Source organism: Gracilinanus agilis, chromosome 4, assembly GCF_016433145.1.
Source record: "Gracilinanus agilis isolate LMUSP501 chromosome 4, AgileGrace, whole genome shotgun sequence".
In the NCBI taxonomy this organism is placed as follows: domain Eukaryota; kingdom Metazoa; phylum Chordata; class Mammalia; order Didelphimorphia; family Didelphidae; genus Gracilinanus; species Gracilinanus agilis.
The window spans coordinates 426,084,263-426,106,176 of NC_058133.1; the positions used below are offsets into that span (position 1 = coordinate 426,084,263).

General features: G+C 36.8%; 1 protein-coding gene across 1 annotated transcript in view; it reads right to left on the minus strand.

Annotated features, from left to right (window-relative positions):
- PRKN (parkin RBR E3 ubiquitin protein ligase) overlaps nucleotides 1-21,914 on the minus strand; it is a 1,541,099-nt gene that overhangs the window by 684,513 nt on the left and 834,672 nt on the right. The gene's annotated exons all lie outside the window — the stretch shown is intronic.

Consider the following 21,914-nt stretch of genomic DNA (forward strand, 5'->3'; position numbering starts at 1 on the left):
CCCCCCCCCATACACGGAAAAGTGAAAAAATGCTTTAAAATTATCCCCCCCCCCCCACAGGGTTTACTAGCAAGCATCAGCTGATATACATCCTCCATTTGGTCAGAAAAGAAGCAGGAATTTTGTAGCTGTCCTCAAAAATGGTCAAAGGATTCAGGGGGCATTTTGACTTTTTTTGCTCTAGTTTGCAACAGAGTTATTCCGTTTTTATTAACTGGGTGAAGCAGTTCTCAAGTTTAACACATAAAAGCTTTTGTTTTATTTTATTTTTCCAGGGCATGGATGACCTCTGCCTTCAAACCTCTGGGGGCTGTTAAGAGGCACTGACCAAAGTGGGGTGTTTTCATTACATTTCACAAAGAATCCAGGCAGCTTACAGTCTATTTAGACTTCCACCAGCTGCCCACACAGAAACATCTTCCGTTGTCCTAAATACTCAATATATTTCTTGGCACATATTTCGTTGCTTGCAAGCAAACAGGTCTCTTTGGGTTTTGAATGCACTTTTCCCACAAAGATAAAGCCTTTGTGTCTTGGGGGAGAGGGGGAAGGGAGGGCATTATTACTTCATAAATGGTTTTCTTTATGAGAAGCCACATTATTTGCTACAGGGCCACTTTTGCAAAAGTGATAATGTTGAGTATACTTTTTTTTTAAACTTCCAGCTTCAGAGAGGCCACATCTGTGCAGTCATTTTTCAAGACCCAATATTTTCTTTCTGAATGCAGCATTATTCTCTTTTCCCCTCTTTCCTTCTCTCTCTCTCTTTTTAAATACACACAAGGTCCCAGGAGCCCAGCCAAAGGAAGGCTGTTTATTCTAGCTGCAGAAGCAAGCTCCATTATGCAAATGGTCACACTGAGTTCCCTAATCTGGTTATTCCTTCTACTCTGGCTCACTTGCTCCAAAGGGGGGTCTGGGGGGGGTGGGAGACGGCCATACATAATTCAGTTAAAATTGTCTACGTGAGTGGCCAGGGATTAAATGTGGGCTCTTAAAGGCAATCAGTTTTCTGCTTTATCACTCTGTGATAAGCTAGGTATAAAGCCGAACTTGGTGAACTTAAGGAAAAACAGAAAATGGTTTAATGAACAAAAATTTATTAACGGCTCTCCTTCTGAGCTTTGACCTTCTAAATTCCTCAGGAAGCCGTAAGACAACGGCCGTTATAATTATACTGATTTCTTCAGGGAGAAAACAACTGGCAGTGCGCTCATCAACAGTGAAGTATAGGAAAAGAATTGATAATTCCCTCTCCACGTGTCAGCCCCACTTCGAGCCTTCCCATGTTCCTTTCTAGTGATTTCTCTTGTCTCTAAAAATCAGTCTTTTTGAAGTGGGAAAGGTTATCTAGCCTGCAAGAGAGGGCTGTCCTTCAGCTCCCCTGAAAAGAGAAGCTGTAAGATAAGCTACACTATGAGTGGCAGCCCCTGTTTAAAATGAATTCTGGGGAGAGCCCTTGCAATATTGATAGGGCACAGATTTGCATTTGGTACTCTACAGAACATAGGGATTTCTGGTTCTGTTTTTGGTTGCCCCGTTCTCCTACCACACAGAGAGACCAAAATATCAGACTAACCACTTTCCCTTTGTCTCAAGATAGAAACAATAGGCGATAGGAAAGAAGAATCCACGAATACTTTCTTAGAATATAGGATGGTGGCTTTGGATCAAAAAACAGATACCCTTTTTCCTCACTCACAGATGATTATCATGGCCAATTCATTCCCTGACTGTATCTCTTAGTTTTCTTGTTAAGACTATCGAAATAAAGCCTAGTTTGTTCATGAAGTTCTTCCTTTTCTCTAGTAGTGCTGAAAGCAAGGGGAAACCTGCAAAATAAAACATCAAGTCCTTCCTCTAGATGGAGCTACTGTCTGTAAGTGGATGTGTTGGCTGTAAAAAAATTCTGTCCACTTTAGATGAAACTGAAATCAAGCACCAAGAAGAAATTTACAATTTAAATCCAACTTTGACTCATTTAATTAAGCCTTTCTTCCCGGGAACCTCATTCCTAACCTCCTTGCCAGGTTCCCATGCCATCACAGTCTTTGGTACAAAAATTTTTAATTGCTTAGATGCCCAGTCAAATTTTAAAATAAAAGCAAATTTCCCAAATGTGGAATAAATCAGATTAGACAGATAATTTTCAAGTAGTTCCTGGGCTTTTAAAAATTATTGTTAATATTTTTTACTAAATTAGAAATGATGAAGATATTCTTTCAATGCTTAAACTGAAGATTTTGAACTAGTCCTTAGAGCAAAAAATTTAAGGAAATCAATGTGTTGACCAACTTTTCTTAATGATTTGCAGGGCAAGAAAATAATGGGAAACTATCACTGGGACAGTTTCCTTTTAAGTATTTTAGAATAGGGATATAAGTGAGTTTACCTGAGAAACTGGAGTCCTTTTACTCCCATCCCCCCACCCCTCCACCCCCTCCCCCTGCATAAAAATACAGACAAGGAATTATAGCTCATATAGCCAAGGGGAAGAAAAGTCTTACATGTATTTCTTTCCCCTAACTAGCTGACATTAGGTTTAAGGCTGAACGCCTTCTCTCCCTGTCTCTATCTGTTAGAGAAAGATACACATATGACATATATGCACATGTCTACATGTGCATATATGTAGAATACATGTGTACATATACACATAGATCAGGGGTAACTGAGTTTTGGCAGCCTATATCTAATCCCAAATATTCCTTTCTACCTGCTTCTGCATTATGATAGTCATATCTAAATTTAAAGGGAACTTGGGGGCCATTCTTGACAAATCTTATATGTTTTATACATAAAAGTATTATGTTTTATACAATAATATATAATGAATATTAATAATTGGTAAATATGGCAAGTACACTATATGTGTCCCTAGAAATAGGCTAGTAGATGATTTTCTCTGATTTGTATTTTCCCACAATGCTATGCTTTTCTTCTCTTTTGCATCCTATATTATTCATTTAGTAATCAATTTCAGAATGGGGAAACTCTTTAGTGATTCAGTAAACATTCATTCATTTATTTAAACATTTAATAATACCCACCATACACTAGGCATTGAGGTAAGTATTGGATAGTTCCAAGATGAATAAGCCATTGTCCTTCCCCTCAAAGAACATTATATCAGGTAATATATAAAATGGAAGAATACAAGTGGCCAAGAGATCTTGCAAGAAAGGGGGAAAAATAACCCTAACCAGGTAAATAATGACAAATTATATGGAAGGGTAATATTTGAGCTGGATCCTTAAAAATGATTTAATTGAATTAAATTAATTGAAGGGCAGAAACATAGCATAATGCTGGAAGGATAGGTTGGAACTAAACTGTACTGTTAAATTAAGGATAAAGGCACAGTTTAGTGACATTTTGGTTATAGTTCCAAATTCCTTTCCATAAATGACTATACTGAGTCATATGCCCAAACAACAATGCATAAATATACCTGATTTCTCAAAGCCCTTCCAACATTTATCATTTCCCTTTCTGTTATGCACCTGCAAGAAGAGAGCTGATGGTTTCAAGATTCAGAATGAGATATACATTTTTGGAAATGGACAATCTGGCAATGGAAAATTTTGTTTGACTATGAATATTTATTACAAAGAATTTTTTTCTCTTTCTTTTCCTTTAAGTTGGAAGGTGGACAGGATGGATAGAAAATAAATACTTTTTAAAAAATAAAATACATACCAAGTTATATAATTTGCACTTTATTCATATAGGAAAAAGAAGACATTTCTAGGCAAACATTGAAAGGTTTTGAGCAGGGGATTCATTTAATCACAGTTGTACATATAATACAAAAGATTACTCTAGCCAAAACCTATAGGATATGTGATTCTTCTGTAAAAGTAAATAAGGTAATATAATAGACAATGAATCAATTATGAGTCTCATTGTTTATGGTGTTTTAGAAGATATTAATTAGTATTTTAGGCCATATGGCTGAACTCCAAACTAAAGGGCAACACCAGAGCCTCTGGGATATATATGAAGCATTGGATTATGGAACCTCCATTCAATCTGAGATTTGGTTTACTCTGAGAAATCCCTCGAGAAATATTTTGGCTCTTAAGACTCTTTGAGGATTTGAGGTCATTCTGGAGAGGAAGAAGGGGATCCTTCTTCAAAGGATCAAAGACTCAAGATTATTTCAAAACACACTAGAGAAGTCTAATACCAATGTTTCTCTTAAAAGTTAGTTCATAATTGCAGGGTCTACTTGAATTAGGTAGAGAGTTTCTTTGAGGACTTACCTTTTTATAGGGGACTTTCAACTAAGTCTTCAATTCAACTATGCAAATTGATGCTGTGTTACAAATATGTCTTTTTTTAAAAAAGAGCTAATGAATGGCTAGTCATGTATTTCCAGTGACTTTATTAAATCACTTCAAAGTTATAGAAATTATTCTATATCTATAGTGGCATAGAGGGATATGATTTTACATGAAATGTATTGGATCATTAGAATTTACTGAACACCAACCATATTTAAAGAATGATGCGAGAAGAGGGAACTCCCTTTCTGCAAGCAATCAATACTTTTTTTTTCCTCTAAGAAGAAAACAAAGACATTTTAGATATAAAAATACAATGTTAAAACAATATTTCAAATGCTACCTTAATCTGTCTTCTTGGCATCAATATCTGACCGACTCAATTTTGTTTTTATTGAGACATCTAAAACATTTGTCTAACAGAAGCACTCACTAGACATCATGCTTGTTCTTTACATGCAAGCTTTTTCATACAGACAGCAGAACTGGCACAGAAGTAAAGGAGAGGGTTTAAGCTACATTCATGTGAACAAACTCTTACCGCACTTTAATTCTCTCACATATATAATCATGTAGAAAATAGAATGTCCCAGAAATCTGAATGCAGTTTATAGTTATTAAAGCTTTAATAATTTCAAAATTATATACATATGTGTGTATTATTATATACATACATACATACACACACATATATAGATAGAGAGAGAGAGAGAGAGAGAGAGAGAGAGAGAGAGAGAGAGAGAGAGAGAGAGCTTAAAATGGCACTAAGACTTTTGGGACACTTGTACAAATTATGCTGCTGCTGTTTCCTCCCCTCCACAAAAACATTCCTTAGGTGAACCAGATAATCAAAGAGAAAAAGGAGGCAGAGTAATTGTAGATGACTATATGACATTCCAGATGGTATTTTGGACATCACAGTTAATGAACAGGCTTCTTTCAGGGGACTAGCACGTTAGGACATTATTATAACAACTGGAAACTCGTGGCTGAAGCATATTCGATTATCCAGAGAGCAATATGCATGTGGCAGCCAAAAGCAAGTAAAATTGACTGTCTGGATGATCACCAATACTACAGGTGCGAATCCCCATTTTTCTTAATAAAAGCATGATGCTAACCAGAAACCATCATGAGGGATAATTAAAGGTCACCGCAGACCTGCTCAGCAAAACTGAACAGGATGGTTATATTTTAATCCCTTTTAAAGATCACCATTATTTCTCTCTATTCTTCTTTAGTGAGGCATTTAAATAGGGCATTATAGTCACATGATTGTTTAAGAGGATTTTTTAAATCAATCTGATTAGGGAATGCTATTCAATGCTAGAATTATTCCCATTTCACAGATGTTTTAAACAAACAAATAAAAGGTACAATTTTAATTAAGAAAAATCTCAACAACAATCAATGATTAAGTCAGGGTTTGAGTTTGTTTTTTGACTTAATTTTTGACTTAAAATTCCTGATATCTGGTCTTCAGTTTAATCTGATGAGTGATGGTACCCATCATTCCTTTCTTTATAATCCAATGCAATGCACATGCTCATTTGACAGTTTCAACAGATTGAGGCTGAATGTTAAGTTGTCTGCCAAAATGGGTTCAGAAACTTGTCATCTATCTCGTTTAGTGAAATACATCTTCATCTTCAATCTACCGAGGTATGTTATTCATGACAAGAGATTCCCTTGGGGGGGAAAAGGCTTAGAAGATGTTCTGCTGTGATATTTATAATGACTGTCTATAAAAAAAATGGAAAAACAATAAGGCAGAGGAGCTAACTTGATGTTTTGGCTTATAATATTCTCAACAAAGCTAAAATGAAAGCAGACTAAGCTGGTGAAAGTTAGTAAGAGACAATGTGATCAACTGAGAGAAGGTCAAAATAAGAAACTAATTGCTTTTTTACTTTATTAAAAATACTTTACCATATATTTGATTACAGATATATTGTATTCATTTCTTCTGCTATGTCTACCAAAGGGACAGATCATCATGATCCCATGGAGAATTATTACTGTTTCTTTCAAAAAATATTTTTAACTAAGGTTTTTTTTTTAACAGAAATCTTCCCTTTCCCATTCCCCATCTTACTAGAACAAAAGAAAAAAATAACATATCTTGTAGTAAATATTCAGTCAACAAGATAAATTCCTTGCCTTTAACAACTATACTCTTCATTTTTCACCCTGAATCCATCACCTTTCTGTCAGGAGATGGATAGCATATTTCATCTGAGATCATCTGGGATCATGGATGGTTACTGTGTTGAACATTCAATCCATCAACAAATATTTAGGTTCCCATTATATACTGGGTACTTCCTTACTGCTTTCCAAGTCATTTGTTCTTTACACTGTTATTTTTGTTGCTTAAAATTTTCTTCTAGTGCTGCTCATTTCATTTTTCAGTTTATTAAAGTTTTCAAAATTGCTCAATTTTATAATAATTACTATTATAGTATAAATTGTTCTGATTTTAATTATTTCATTATATGGCCATTCAAACTAGTCTTTTCATGTATCTTTGAAAGCATTGATTTCTTTACTTCTTATAGTACAATAATATTTGATCACATTTATATTCCATATTGTGTCTACTCACTCCCCAATTGATAGCTATCCCCTTAGTTTTCTATTTTTGTCACTAAAAAGAGCTGTTATAAGTATTGACATATATATAAGACCTTTCCTTTTTCTATGATCTCTCATTTTTTTACTTATATCTACAAACTTCTATGAAGAAGGGGATCAAGATTCTCAAAATTGAAAGACACCAGAAAAACCATGCAGTCTAAGCTCTGTTAAATTCTATGTATGAACAACTCTATATACAGGATCTAAAAAAAAAAAAAGGTATTTTTTAAAAATTTTCTTCCATACTACATTTTGATACAATTTTTTTAAACCCTTACACCTTCCATCTTGGAATCAATACTGTGTATTGGTTCCAATGCAGAAGAGTGGTAAGGGCTAGGCAATGGGGGTTAAGTAACTTGTCCACGGTCGCACAGTTGGGAAGTGTCTGAGGCCACATTTGAACCTAGGATCTCCCATCTCTAGATCTGACTTTCAATTCACTGAGCTACCCAGCTGCCCCCTTGATACAATTTTTAAAATAATTGTTTCCTTACATTTTGTAATCCATTTTCTCTCTAGCCCTTCCACTATTCTCTCTTCCACAAGACAGTAGGTAATATGATAAAGCTCATACTTTTGTCATCACATGATATATATTTCCATGTTCATCATGTTGTGAAACTAGACATATCACTAACACTAAAGGAAAATTTGTGGAGTAATTAAAGCAAAGAATGGAATGCTTTGGTCTGCATTCAGACATCATCAGTTCCTTCTGACTTCCAGAAATGAAGAACTCACTCCAGAAAAGGATGTCATCATCTGATGTTCAGCACAGAAACATGCCCTGTACATAGCTATATGAAACTATACCTAACAGCATGAGTGACTTTTGCTTTTCAGTTTGCTCTATTTGATTACTTTCCCAAGACTCTTTTGGAATGATTCAGGGAATTTTTATTTGGATGAAGCTGGTGGTCATGTAGATCTCTGGCTTGAGAAGAATAACTCTTTACATTTTCTCAGACTTCAAGCAGGGAATGGTAAAAAGGCTGGGATAGCATGTTTACATAAGGGCACAATGATTTTATCTCCCTTAGAGAAGACTAACTCCTCCAAGTACATAAGACAAAGAAGTAAGAAGCTCTGAATAAGAGACAGGAGGTGGCATATGCCAGGTAGATCATAACAATGCCTAATTTTAGCTGCAGAATTCTCTAAGTCCCTCATAGAGCCAAGACAGGATCTTACCCTCAGGAATACTAGTTCTATTTAGATCACTAGCCCTATTTCAAACCTTGACCAAAGAGCAATAACCAGATCAACAATCAACCAGTCCCCAGAAATAACCAGATTCTTTTACCTCAACTAGGCATGAACCTTAAAGAAGGGCAATTATTATGGTTAAAGAACACTTAGAAAAAGAACATTCTCCCTATTAAAATCTGTAACACTGGGAAATGTTCCAGTATAAGAAGGAGATATGACTTTACTTACAGAAATGATCCTAAAGAAGATGTTTTATCATTTGCCTTGTTGGTGAACAATAAGAGCCATTAGTCCTTTCTACCTGCCTTGTAGCTGAAACTCCTCATATGGGTGTTGTCTCCTCCTATTAGAATGTGAAGTTCTTGAGAAAAGGAACCATTTTACTTTCTTATATTTAGGTTAGCACAATTCTTTGTAGATCCAAATTGCTTATTAGTAGTTTTTCATCCATCCATCCATGAATGTATTCATGAATGATATACATCCAGGATAGGGGCTAGAGATGTTCTTTAAAAAAGAAAAGGCAAGGAAATGAAAGTAAAGAAAAGAAAGACTTCTTAGGAGAAATATTACGAGGATTTGGCAAGCGAGTGGATAAAGAGAAGAAGCCCAATAGCCTTATCAAAAAATGATCTTTATCCATGGAACATCATTTTCCTCTACCAGATTTACTGAGGGAAATTGGAAAGTTTAAATATGAAATACTCCTTAAGTTCCTGGAGTTTGTAGTGTACAGACAATATGATATATACAACATGCGCAAAACAGAACACTGTATGAGATGCCCAAAGGATTAAATGGTCATTGCTCATGGGGGGAAAGGAGGGACAGATCAAGAAAGGCTTCAGGGTGGAAGACAACACAAGTTTGCTTTAAACGATATTCAGGAATTCAATAAATTGAAAAGAAGGAAGCCACTCTTGGATTGTGTGATAAAAGACCCAGAGGCAAAGTGTGTTAAGGGTAAATGCAGAAGCTCAGTTTCTCTGAAATAGTTAGCAATAGTATAAAAATAAGGTGAAAGGTAAGGTGGCACAGACTTTCTCTATTTAACTTGGTTTGTTTGGGACTTACATAACACCATTCTCATATATACATCTGAAATAGGTGGGTAAGATGACTCACTGGAGTTTGTAGGGTTGTTATTATTCAGAGGAAATCAAATCTCCAGGCCTGAGCAAGCCTGAGAGTCACTCTTAGGCCACAATGCTATCTGACTTTCTTTTTAAACCAGTAAAACAGGTTTATTTATAGTATCAAAAGGAATTGATGGAGGACCAGGGAAGAAGAAGTCCCTAACTCTAAAATCTAGATATTCCTCCCTCCATTCTACGGACCTCTCATGAAGCCCTCTTCAAGTTCTTCAAGCTATGTTTTTCTACTCTGATATCTCTAAAAACTCAGACTAAACTTTCAAATCTGAGCTGACTAGTCCTTAAATTAAAGAGAGTCATGGTAAAAGGTCGTAAGAGTAGAAAGTTGAACTTCTTCAGAGGGCAAGATGGCTGCAGGGCTCTGGTCCAAAGAAAGAGTTTTCAGGCTCTGGCTCTCACTCACACTGAGTCAAGAAAACCTCTCAAGAATCAGTAATCAGGAGCTCACAAGATATCTGGGAGATGGTAACTAGAAACAAGGATAGACAGGATATCAAGAATCTTCTCACTATTGTAATGGTAAGGCACCTGGGATGTTAATTATTATTATTAAAATGTAACTAAATGGTTTGTGGGTACACACTGGGTTGAAGGAGAGACAGGACCAACCAGGAGAGGGAGACCAGGGTTCACTGTTTTAACTGACACAGGAATGGCAGTTGGCCCAGCGGTCACCCAGCTCACCCTAGGCCAGGGTCTATGGAACCAGAAGGCAAAGGTAAAAGTTTATACAGGGGCAGCTGGGTAGCTCAGTGGATTGAGAGCCAGGCCTAGAGACGGGAGGTCCTAGGTTCAAATCTGGCTCAGACACTTCCCAGCTGTGTGACCCTGGGCAAGTCACTTGACCCCCATTGCCTACCCTTACCACTCTTCCACCAAAGAACTAATACACAGAAGTTAAGGGTTTAAAAATAAAAAAAAAAAAGTTTATACAGTTTAATTGAGGGTAACTAAATAAAGGATGGGATAGGGGATTCTACACTTGAAACCTAAGGGCAAACTACAGGGGCAGGGAAGGACTTAACTACTCTATCTTAATGACCTAAGCCAGGCAGGGCCCAAAGGAAGCAGTACTGAAGTCACAGGGAAGGCTTCTTCAAACCTGGTTCCAGCCAGGTTTGGTCAGCTCAGCAAAAGGGCCTGAGGGTGGCTTTGGGGTCTCATGGTAATCCAAGGATGGTCACAGGATGCCAAGAGCCAACTCCACCAGGTGATCCAAGGTACCCAGGTAGGGAGAGTGAGTTTGAAATGCTGCCCACCAGATCCCAAATCACTTCCCCACTTGGTGCAGCCCTGCAGGTCAGTTGTCCACTTGCTGAAAGCCTTCACCTCTCAGGATCCCAGGGAATCTGGATGCAGTTTTTCCCTAACTCTGAGATTTCCCAGGGTTAGCAACAGTTATGTCCAACCACTAAATGGAGTCTCTCTCAGCCCACTTCCTGCTCCTTCATTCCATCTTGGAATCCTCCAGCCTTTCCTGCTAGGTCCAACACTAATACTAAATTAATTGCTAAATAAACCCTTACAACACTATAGACTAAAGGACCTCTGGGAATCAGGAAAGTAAGTCACCTCCTACAAACTGTCACAGGAAGTGGACTCTCTACTCTCCTGGCCAAACTGGAAAAACAGACCCTCAGGTCTTTGGTTTTATATCTTCCCCAGATTCAGGAATTGCCCCTTCAGTTCCATGCATGTGACTAGACCCTCCTTTGCAAACTCATGTCTCTTGCTAAGTTTACAAAGTTGCAAAAGCCTATTTTTCTTATTTCCCCCCTTACACAACTAATAAAGAGTATGTAAAGATGATGAAATCATTTCCCCTTCATATTGCTCCCCTAAAAGTCTCTCTTCTATGACAACTTTCTACCCTGCACTGGAAAAGATGTTTTATCCAGTATTACACAAAATGTGAAAATGTAGAACTTTAAAATCACTACTACTTCTCAATTCCCATTTCCCTTAGTAACATTTCACTGTGTTAGTATACATATATCATATCAAATATCCCTTACAGTCTGGGAAATACCAAAACTACAAGAAGAGCGGCCTATTTATGAATAATTTATTATAGTTCTTTGGCTCAGAAAATCTCTTGGCTTCTACTTAGCGTAATCAGTGGTTAGTTCAGATTCACTGGGGATGTGCTTCTGGAATTTTTCTTATCCATTAAATGTAAGACATAACCAAGTGGGGGTGGGGTGGGGAGAGAATAGCAAAGTAAAGTATAGAAATAAAAAGATGTATTCCTAAGACATTGATTAAACAGGAATCATTTTATTAGTCTATGTGAAGTGAGAGAATGCCTAACTTTGATTTATATACTACCTATAGTAGTGAGATCATTTAAAAAATGATTTGCTGGAAAATATTTTTAATTTAAATAAGATAATGAGCAGATAAAAAGGACAAAGCCCTTTTGGTCAACATACCAGAGTGGCCCCAGGACAAAATTTGGTGCTGACCAGGGAATGAAACCATTTAAATATCTATTCAAAAAAGTGTGGATCAGTGGTTTGAGAGCCAAGTCAAGAGATGAATGGTCCTGGGTTTAAAGCTAGTTTCAGATACTTCCTAGCTGTGTGACCCTGGAAAAGTCACTTAACTCCCATTGCCTAGCCCTTACTGCTCTTCTGCCTTGGAACCAATACACAGTATTTATTCTAAAATGGAATGTAAGTGTTAAAAAAAGTTTACTAGAAGGAATATTTTGGGACAACACTGGGACTCATATATTAGTGGAGATCCTAGAATCACAGGATCACAGATAGAAGGCTTAAAGTGGCCTTAAAGGACATCCAGCCCTCTTCATTCAGTTTTGTAGTATGGGGATAAGAGGAGATGGTAAATGGGGGGTCACCAGGGGCCTAGGAGCCAGTAATTAAACTAGCTGGAGATTGGAGTTGATGCTATCAGAGGGGAGCATCCTCAGCTGAGCTGCCTGGTGAGTCTCCACTGCTAACTGCATGCTCCTTTAAGATGTTGGGTTGGTGCCCTCTTCCTGCTGAGGTAACTGACTCCTGTAATAAGGGAATATGATGTTGCTAATGAAGAGGCTAATATTAGGCTTGTATTATGAGGGCTTGGGTGGTCTCAGTTGAGTCTTTTAGGTAGGGAGGCTATCTTTTTAGTACAGAATAATTTGGGTCAGCCAGAGGTTGTGTGAGCCTGGCTGAAAGGTTTTATTCACCCTCCTTGCTATCTCTAGAGCTCCCTTGAAGGGAGGAATAAAGAGCCCCTTCCTTCTGGAGAGCAACTCCCAGCCTACAGGAAGTGAAAGCTGGTTTACTTCCTGACCAAGATGGATGCCTGGTTTAGCCCTCAGGAAATAAAGGAAAGTTATCTTTCCCTCTTCAGCTTTTGCCCTAGTTGTCCATATAATGAATCACCAGAAACTCTTTGAATAAATGCCAAAGGGGTTTATTAAAGCCAAGGGTAAACTGAGGGAGGAGGATTAGGGTGTGGAACTGTTGCTAGGGTTGAAGCCAGTGCTGGGGGGCAGGGGGTGTGTCCCAGATGGTAGAAGTCAGGCTGAGGGAGTCAGCCCTAAGCCAAGGATAAATGCCCTGATGTAATAGGGTCTAGCAGATTACTAAATGAGGTGATGACTTGGTTTAGGGTTGTCCCTGCCTGCCTATAGAATCTAGTTCCTACGACCTCCACCCCCCAAAATTCCCTCCTCCCAGGGCCCAAGGTGGAGATCCAGGGGATAGCAGGATGTCAAGGGAGAGGCCAGCGGAAATCAGGCAAAAGCCCAAAAGCCAAAAGCCAAAATCCCACAGTTGGTTCTGCAGGAATATATATAGTCCCAGGTTCCAATGGTTTTTGCCCATGAGACCACAGGTTAGGCTGGGTCAACATTCCGTCCCCAACTGTCAGGGGTTGCTTCTGTTGGTTTTGCAAATACAAGAGATTCTTGCAGCAAGCCTGCATTACACTCCCTATTGGATGAGAGCAGAGCCCTGCAGGAAACCGTGGCTCAACTTCCTCCCAACAATGGAGGATTAGCTTTCACTTCCATAGTAGCCCCTACTTCTCAAAATTCTGTCCTCCCCTTAGCCTCCTTAGCCTTGAAGGTGTTAGAATAATCACAGGAACTCACAGATTAAGGCTAAGGGATTTATTTGAACTGGAAAGGGAAACTAAGGTAAGAGGGATCAGGTTTGCTAAACTGTTGCTAGGGGCAACTAGCAGGTGCTGGGAAAGGACCTAAAGGGTCTTGACAGGCTGAGGGCAACCAGCCCCCCAACCAGAGATATCTAGACTCTGGCTTGGTGTTATTTGGTCAGCTAGGTACACTGATGATGTTGTTGAGTTGCTCCCGAGATGGCCCTAACCACTAGGCTACACTATCTAAGCTTCTACCCAAGATCCACCTCCCTTCCATCCTTCCCAATCAGGGGCCCCAAGGGGAAAGGTCAGGGATAGCAAGTTGTTTGGGTGAGATGAAGGGAAAACAGAACCCCAAGGTTGGGTTTGCATGGCCTTATATAGTCACAGCCCAACTGCTGGTTAACACCTGCCCCATAGCACATGCCATCAGCAAGATTCCATTCTGATAACTGACAGGATTGCCTAGGGTAATGTTGCAATGCAAGAAACCCTGCATTACACTTTTCATATGGAGAACATAGGTCTAGAGAGTTTTATGACTTGCTTGAGGTCATTCAGGTACTGAGTGACAGAATTCAAGTCCTATGACAAAAAATTTAATATTTTTTAATTTAATAATTGCTTATATTTTTACATACAAATAAATGATTTGAGATATGAAACTCAACAAAAGCTGTCACTGGAGGGTGAAACTAAATAACTGAAAAGGGCAATAACAACCAACATAAAAATAATAAGTTTCAGAAGTGGTAACTTTGAATTACTTCAATATTATAGGATGCTGTGACTTTGTCAAAGTGGATACTCCCTTTACTGAAACAGAAAATGTACTATGAGAGTTGACATAGCTAAAAATTCAACATCCACTAGCTGACCAATGATATGCCTTTCTGAACCTCACTAAACTGATCCTTGGACAACAATCATGGAGCCAATCCCTGGGCCCAAACTTGAAGTCTTTCTAATAATTTTCATAAGCTAGTTAAAACATTAATAAAGACAAAGAGGAAAGTCTCAGAGACTCCAGAATTAGTTAAGTTTAATCATTCATTCAGTAAACAAGGATAACAACAATGAGTACTCTGGATATTATCTGTCTACTTTTTTTTTTCTCCTATTTGAAAATTAAGAAAGAAAAAAAATGAAGCTAATATTCTAATAAGGGAAGAAAAAACAAGCACTCTTTCAGATCTTAATATCACTATATGATATTAAGGGAGTTAAATGAGAAAACAAACAACTCTTCATCTCTCTAACTCCTACAAAGGTCATGGAATTAGATTGGATCAATTATGAGGGTCTGAAATAGGAGAATAAAAGGGAGAATACACTATTGTAACAAGGAGAAAAAAGTGGGTAGAACTTACTACTATTTCTCTTAGTTGCAAAGTATGAGATTATACCAACAAAGAGGAAGGGTGATGGAAGAAGATATTAGAAGAACCCCACTCTTCTCTGAAATGAACAAAGGATACACTCACAAATATACACTCAGGCACCCATAGTACAAAATAGACTGAAGCAAAATACACCAAACCTGAAGGAAAACAGCTAGAGGTGGGGTTTTGGGGTGATGGATAGTTAGAGAGACATAATATAAAGGAAGAAAAGCAAAACAAACTTCATCTTGAAGATGAGATAAAAAGAAAAAAAGAAAAGAACTAGAATCAGAGGGGTTGTCTTGATAACTGATATCTTCTAGATTACTGGAGAACTATTGAATGAATTATAATATATGAATGTAATGAATATTGTTGCTCTGTAAAAAAAATTACAAAGGGAGATAATTTCAATTAACCTTGGGGAATGTGAATCGATGCTAAGTGAAGTGAGCAGAACCAGGAGAGCAATTTATAGTTGGACAATCACATTGTAAAGAAAATAAAAAAATTTTTTAAATGTAAAAACTTTAATAAAGGCAATGACCAACCATATCCCAGAGAACTGATAATGAAGTTTGTTCTCCAACTCCTGAAAGAGAAATTGTGAGCAAGGTGCAGACACATACATTTTTGGAAATGGTCTCTGTAAGTTTTGTGTCACAACGCTCATTTGTAACCAGCTTACATTTTTTCCTCTTTCTTTTCCTCTTGGCCTTTAATTGGTGAGATGGGTTTGAGAGAAAAGAGAGTTTAGCAACAGAAATATCTTCAAAAAAACAATTTTAACATTTTTAAAAATTTATAGAACTAAATAAAATTCAGAAGGAAGCACAGAGAAGCAGGACAGTTTTAATGTTACTTTTAAAACTGTCCTACTTCTCTGTGCTTCCTTCTGTACATGTATTTAAAACAGATAATATGAAATTGAGATTCACAGTTGCTTGTAGAAACCTCTTTTTGTGTTCTGCTATATGTACAGAAATGCTCTTTTTTTGATGTGTAAGTTCAGAATTTGAAAAAAAAAGTAATAAAGTGGAATATGACATTTCCTAAGTAATTCATCGTTCCTGTTAAGAGTAGGAAGGGATTTTAGAGCTCATGCAGTAAAACTCTTTCAAATTAAATATGTGAAAAGCAATGACCCAAGACAATTTGGAGGGATTTATGGAAAGGAAACCTACCCACATTCAGCAGAAGAACTACAGGAGTAGAAACACAGAAGAAAAACAACTGCTTGGACACTTGGGTTGATGAGGACATGATTGGGGATGTAGACCTGAAAACACCACACCCATGTAACTATCAATAATGTGTAAATAAATCTTGATTGACCACACATAATAAAACCAGTGGAAATGCGAATTAGCTACAGCAGAGGGGGGTTGGGGGGGGGGAGTTGAGGGGGTGAAGGGGAAAGTAAAAACATGAGTTATGTAACCATGGAAAATTTTTCTAAAAATAAAAAAATTTAAAAAAAATGTGAAAAGCAAGAGTGAGGGGAATAAATGACTTGCCTATGGTCACTTACCAGATTCAGTGCTCTCACTCCTAGATTATTTGGTCCCTATTATATAACACTTAGTATTTGCCAGCTATTTAGCAAGATATGTCCTGGTGGCTAGAGTTATACACCACAATCTCATTAGCTTTTTATAAACAGATGACAAATTCCTATACAGATTCCTATATAGAGCTGAAAATTATCCTTTTAAAATTCAGCCCAAATTGGATCTGGGCAATTATCACAGATAAAATTTTTGCTTGCACTTGCTTTGAATGGATAAGATCTTAAGAATAATGTTTTGATAGATATTGACATACAAAATACTAATAATCTCCAAGCAAAATGAAAGGAAAAAATCAAAATATAAAGATCTAGCAAAAGTAATAAAAACCATGTGATAACAGATTACATCTCTATATAGATGTCTAATATCTGTATCTATATTTATCTCTATCATGCTGTCAGGTTCCCCTAAAGATGTTTTCACTGAGCCTATAGAAGATGACTTTATATCCCAAAATTTTTATTCAATTATAAAAGCACTTATTTTATTACCTGAGTAATAGTCTATAAAACATTAACTATAAAAGAATTATAGTTGCACACACAATTTGTCCCAGAGCCATATAATTTTTTCTAACCAAAAAAAAGGTTAGAATTTAATAACAATAGCAACACAGCAACAACAGTGATGATTATTAGGAAAGAACTAAGAATAAAAATAAGCACAGTCCTGAATGCCAAAAAAGTATGCTGACAAATAGTAAAATAAGTTCCAAATATTCTTTCCATTAGTGGTCTAAAAATGTACTACATGCAGACAACATACGTGTATAAAAGACATATTTATTGTATATTAGAGTAGTCATAGACTAACTGTTATATTTATACAGATGTCACCATCATCTTTCCACTGAACTATTATCCCACATTACCAAATAAACAACTTAAGTTTAGGACACCCAAAGTAGAGGTTATCTTTCACAAACCAACCCCATAACTCCTTTCAAATTCCTCTTTGAAAACATGGGCAACATGTAATGAAGCTGGGGTGGCATGGTGTGACATGTTGTAGCATGTGCATGACACACACCACGAAATGTTAAAACTGGTAGCATGACCATGTATGCATGATATGTAGAATGCATGTGACAATGTATGACATGTATGGCATGCATCTTGGTGGAGAAGTTAAATAATACAAGACAGTCATGTCATGGTATGACCTAATGTGCCATTTCCTGATATGTTGAGGACAAATGAAACATGCATGGTGTGGCATGACAACAATATGACACATGACATTTCTAAGTATGACATGAAACTTGAATGATGAGGTGGACATGTTTGTGACATGGTATGAACCAATAGATGTGGCAGAATGGCATAAGAACACATTTGTATCATGGTATGTCATGTATGGTAAATGTGTAGCATAATGCAGAATTGTGCATCATGTGCATGACACGGTGTGCCATTTTGCACGGCATGATGCAACATTATACAACACATATAGAGTCAGGACAGTGAAATGGTACAGTAGATAAAGCACTGACCTGGAGTTAGAAAGACATGAGTTCAAATCTAGCCTAAGATATGTGCCCCTTGTGAGTCTGGGCAAGTCACACATAGCATCTACTTTTTAGATTGTTGGGAGGATCCATTGAGATAATAATTATAAAACAATTAGCGCCAGGCCTGTCACATTAAAAGCACTATTTAATGTTAGCTATTATTATTTTCATCCCAATTTTTTAGAGCACAATGTTCTTGAGGATATTAGCGTTTCTCATCGTAATAAATGCTTATGCCACAGACTTGCTGCAAAACCCTGAGAAAAATAAGACTCACCATTTCTCAATAACTACATCCACAGAGCATAGATAATTTTTGCTGTACAAAATGTTAAGAAATCCTTAAGGGATCAGCTGGGTAGCTCAGTGGATTGAGAGTCAGACCTAGAGACAGGAGGTCCTAGGTTCAAATCCAACCTCAGACACTTCCCAGCTGTGTGACCCTGGGCAAGTCACTTGACCCCCATTGCCCACCCTTACCACTCTTCTGCCTTGGAGCTAATACATAGTCAATAGACTCCAAGACAGAAGGTAAGGGTTTAAAAAAAAAAAAAGAAAAACTTAAAGAAATAAGGATTTGGGGCATTATATATTTAGAATGTATCTTTCATGATTATTCTATGTAGCAGAGGGAATTTGTATAAAAGAAAACAGTTACCTATTAAATGACTGAGACAAAGAAAGAAAGAAGAGACATTAACATGAGGTACAGAATTATTGTTTGAGAAGGTAGGAAGGAAATAGAAGCTGGAACAATGGAATTCCAAGGAAGACTAGTCAAAGGAAAAACAGAAAAGCTAAGGGTCCATGGATAGAATAGTGAGCCTTGGAATCAGAAAAAGAAATTGTATCTTTATTTTCATTATTCTTAATAGAAATTATTTGACTAACACTTAGCAGTTCTTTTAACTGTGAATGCAGGCAACCAACAATATTCTGAAAAGGTATCTATAGACTTCAGCTTGCCAAAGAGGTTTGATTAAAAAGAAAGAAAGGTAAAAAAATTGCTGTTCTAGATTATCAATAGCTGGGCAGATCAGGAGATCGAAATTCAAAGACGATACTTTGTCTAGGAATAAAGATTATACATTTGGTTGGCACAACCCTTATATTTTATTTTTGGGCCTCTTGAGAGTTCTTGTTGAGGTGTAGAAAAGGAAGGTAGAGATTTAGATATCAAAACATAGAGTCCAGATGGAGTCATGTGTTAGTGCTACATGTAGTCAAGAATGCAGGAGAGGTTTAGATTATTTTTAAGTTTCAGTACTATTTAATTACCAGTTGTGATTCAGCTCAGTCTCCTACTACTTAATTCTGGGTCTCACTCATTATCCATCTGGAAATATGCATTTTTCATTCACTTTGTCTTTTAGAGTGAATGGTTAGGCCCATTACTTATGTGTTGCAATAGATTTCATGGAGGAGGAATTTCAGGGTTCTGGCACTTAACATGATGAATATAAAGTCATTTGCAAATAAGAACATTTGGAAAACTCACCATTGTTAGGAAATGCTTCATTTGTTTGGACCTTAGGCGGGACTTATATTTTGAGTTTAACACCTTATTTGATGTCAAACAATTGATGACTGTCTGGGGAAACTGAACAGTATTTTCAATGATACAAAACTACTGAATGCTACAAGAGCCCATCTTTTTACTACCAAGATTCTTCTGATTATTATCATATAGTTGTGAATCATGGGCCACCATGATCTCAGGAGAACTAAAGTGACCAAGAAGTCAAAGGGAATAAGCAGACTAAAACATGTCATCAGGAATGACTTGTACCAGCAAAAATGTGGAGAAGATATTATTGAGGGAATATCTGCCTGGAAAGGGAGAAGGAGGTAGCAAAGAGGAAAGACAAAGAACAGGAAAAGTGCTTTGTAGCCTCCAGATATTAAAAGAGCAAGAGGAAGGCATGGATAAGAACTACGGGCAATGAGAAATCATCAAGGGGTATTAGAGCTTTATCAGTGGAGAGTTAGGCTCACAATGACAAAATCTATCAAAGAACCAAAAAGATATCAAGGATAATTGGTGTTTTAAAAAATCATGCCCATTTCAGTGCCCATTAAGCACTTGTTATCGAAGGTTATAATGTGAAGAAAATAGCAAATGTAAATTTGTATTCTTTATGATTAATTTAAAAATATGTTCCATACATGTGCTTCATCATTTAGTTGAAATAGTTCAAGCCTTGAACACTGAAAGGCTTATAGTGAATAGGTATTATGTCTAAGTTTAATTTTCAAGTTAGTGCAGCAATACAGAGGTGAGATTTATGAATATCCTGGTTTTTTATTGAAAGCTATTTTAGTAACTCACATTTATCACAGTGATTTCTTCTTGGTTACATATAAATATCCTTTAAGGGAATATATTTTAGTGAATGCAGTTTATTTCATTCAAGTTATTACTTAGAAGCAGACTTTCATGGATTCCAGTGTCCATAACAGTAATAAATATTCTGGTAATATTGTCAAGTACATCTGTACCATGAGGGGCTTGGGGGAAAAAAATCAGGGACTATTGATCCTAAGCAGGCCAGACACTGAAATATTTTGGTGCAAATTATTTTTCAACTTAAAATCCATTCATTGAAACTACAGAAGACATATTTTATGTTTTTACCCCATTTGTCTTTTTTTCTTTTAACTAAGTTCCTCAACTCCATTTCATGAAATACTTGGAATTACAATCTTTATATGTGGTACTAAATTAGACTTTTAGGGCCTTATCTGATTTTGTTTAAGATGCCTAGGAATACTGCCAATTTGTAGAGCCAAAGGTACTCATACTTATCCTTAGAAAGCTATAATTGTCTCCTAAGGATATGCTATTCCGGTGAGTCTTATTATCATTCTAATGTAAACTCATTAGATTATTATTGCTAATCAACTTCGTGTGATATCATACTGAAAAAATAATATCAACAATTTTCTCTGAGCGTGTGTATGTTTGTGTATGTGTGATAGCTAAAGACGGATCACCACTGACTATTGCCGTTAACCTACTAACCCAAAACCGAGGTGGGAAACACCATTGCCCATAACGCTGTTTTCCAAAACCTGATTAAAAAGTAATTGGGAACTATTTAGCAAAATAACTAATATTACAATAAGTGGGTATAATATTAAGGTAAAACATAGATAATATTAAGAGTTGGTTTTCTAAGTCAATTAACAGCTTACAAGGATTCTTATGTTTGGTTTAATGAATCCTCTTTCTGTTTGAGTTTGGTTCCACCAAACTAAAAGTTAACATGATGGGTCTGAGTAATAACCTTGAATTGAAAAGAATTGTGCAAGGTGGGTTTCAAAAATACAGTCAAAGACTAACTCATTAAGGGAGCTTTTTTTCACTTCTCACTGACTCCTCTTCATTCCCACTATATTGTCTGTCCTCCAAGACAAGGAAAATAAGACCATAGTTCAGAGAACAGAGCCAATGGATCTAAAGCTGGAACTCATGGCTTTCCCCAAGAGCTAATGCTATTCTTTACACTCTCTCCTTTTGCAAATATAATCAAGAGAACTTTAAACTGAGAAACAAAGAATAATCATAATTGTAATCGTAAAAATAGCTAACGTCTAGAGAGCATTTGCTCTGTACCAGGCCCTTTACATTTATTTCATTTGAAACAAGAATCATGAGAGGTGGGTGCTATTATTATCCCAATTTTACAGATGAGGAAACTGAGACAAATAGGAGTTAAATTACTTCTCAAGGAGAGGGAGAAACTATTTGAGAAAGGTTGTTTAGAAAGTATTTGTTAAATGTTGTAGGTCTACAGAAATATGAATTTATAATCATGATTATTATTAATATTAACACATCTCTTTGTAAAAGAGCTTAAATTTAGGAGTTTAGAATAAAGTTTACAAACATCAGTCCATCTCAGCTACAGAGTTACTCTTATTTTATTTTAAACCCTTACCTTCCATCTTGGAGTCAATCCTGTGTTTGACTAAGGCAGAAGAGTGGTAAGGGTAGGTAATGGGGGTCAAGTGACTTGCCCAGGGTCACACAGCTGGGAAGTGTCTGAGGC